The sequence below is a fragment of the Pleurodeles waltl genome, chromosome 9 (assembly GCF_031143425.1).
Source record: "Pleurodeles waltl isolate 20211129_DDA chromosome 9, aPleWal1.hap1.20221129, whole genome shotgun sequence".
Classification (NCBI taxonomy): Eukaryota; Metazoa; Chordata; class Amphibia; order Caudata; family Salamandridae; genus Pleurodeles; species Pleurodeles waltl.
Genome location: NC_090448.1, coordinates 510,437,727 through 510,439,493, shown reverse-complemented (window position 1 = coordinate 510,439,493; position 1,767 = coordinate 510,437,727). Strand labels below are relative to the sequence as shown.

The following is a 1,767-nucleotide window of genomic DNA, read 5'->3' as shown; positions in this document are numbered from 1 at the left end:
CCATCGCAGGGAGTACCTGGAGTTCTGGCTCCATGAGCTCCTGGTACCTCGTGGGGTGTGGAGAGGTGAGTGTTTTCCCTTCCAAGTCCTGTTTCCGCTGTGTTTTTGTTCGCGTTGGTAATAGTGTGGGTGGTACATTGTCTTCCGCCTGTCTGTTGGCAGTGACCGCCGCTCTGTTTGTTTGTACCGCCGTGGCAGTCAGAGTGTTAAAGTGGCTGTCTCTGTTGGCGGTTTCCGCCATAGTCGTGATTCCATTTTTTTTTCCGCCGGCCTGTTGGCATTATTTCTGCCACTTTAACACCAACCGCCAGGGTTGTAATGAGGGCTAAAGTATTTAAGAGTTGTTGGAAAAATCAGATCTTTCATCATGGATTCCTTTCTCAAACAACATGCAAAATAATGCCCCTTCTTACAATACAAGTGAAACTGAAAGAGACAGAGGTCTGTAGTTTAATGCTTAGGATGCAACAGTGAGTAATGTGCTCTCTGCTGGGATGTCTTCTTATGTTGAACAGGTTTTATTCTGCACACGCCCTGCTCACCCATTCTTTCAGTGGTCGATAAATGGATCGTTGAGTTAATAACACCTGTTACCTGTTACCTGGTGCCATGAAATCCTGGAAAATGCTTTGGAATGCTTTTACAACAACTCAAATTGTACGCACCTTTCCTCTTTTTATTCCTTGTTTCTGGAATGCTTTGCTTTCGGACTCTCTTACACTAGTGTCTGCAACTCATTTCATTCTTCCACACTGAATACATCATTGTCCTTTTATCACATTTCCAACACGCTGTGCTGATTTTTTCCATTTGGTTGCCAATAGTGGGCTCAAGCACTATTCCTTGGGGGCTAAGGCTTATTCATGGCACAAGTCTTAAAGAAAATAAGTGGGGGCACTGATCAAGTTAGGCACTATGCAAGTGACATCACGGCACATGACACCACGGCGTGTGAAATCGCACCTGGAATCACAGGTAGTGGCATCACAACCCATGACCTGACAGGAAATGACATCACAAGAAGTGAGATCTGGTCTTAAGACCTCACGCATATGCTTACCGCAAGAAAGCAAAGCCTTAGCTAGGGATCCCTTTGCCCGTCGTGGAGCACATGTTTTCTTCAGCTTTGGCTGAGTGTAAGGTGCAGAATAATTGTAAGTTTTCCTTTAGAAAGTGTGTATTTTAGTGTTATTGCTGTTCTTTTGTATTTCTTTTTTTAAGACAGGAAAAAAAGAGTGCAGGAAATAAAAAGTGGACAATGAAATTAGCGAGGAAGCTGTGTAATTGAGCTAAGACGTGCAGCACCTAGTGTCTGCGAGAGGCAAAATGCCTACAGCACCTGGTATTCCCAGGCAGTCTCCCAACCAAGTACAAACCAGGCCCAACCCTGCTTAGTTTCCGAGATCAGGCGCATTCAGGGTGGTATGACCGTAGGCAGGAAAAGCTGCAGTTTCAGCTCTCTTCTGCTCACCAAGCCCACCACCTGGAGCCTGCTGCTTTTAATTACACCTGTACAGGCTCCCCTTGGGAAGTCGGACATGCGCTCACTGCCGGAGGCCCAATGCCCCAACCCACATGAAACACAATTTTGAGGGTTGAGCCTGAGTCGCATGAGCTCGCGCATGCGTTTTGCTTGCAAGACACATTAGTTGTTAGCAAAGGGCTCGGAGCCCCACCCATGTCACGTCAGTGTCTTTCATTGGTTCGTGGGCTTGACTTTCAAAATCTGCTTGCTTTCATTAGTGGAAGGCATGCCTACGTCATGCC

General features: G+C 46.5%; 1 pseudogene; it reads right to left on the bottom strand.

Annotated features, from left to right (window-relative positions):
• Positions 1 to 1,327: 1,327 nt before the first annotated feature.
• LOC138260618 (5S ribosomal RNA) lies at positions 1,328 to 1,436 on the bottom strand (annotated as a pseudogene).
• Positions 1,437 to 1,767: the final 331 nt, after the last annotated feature.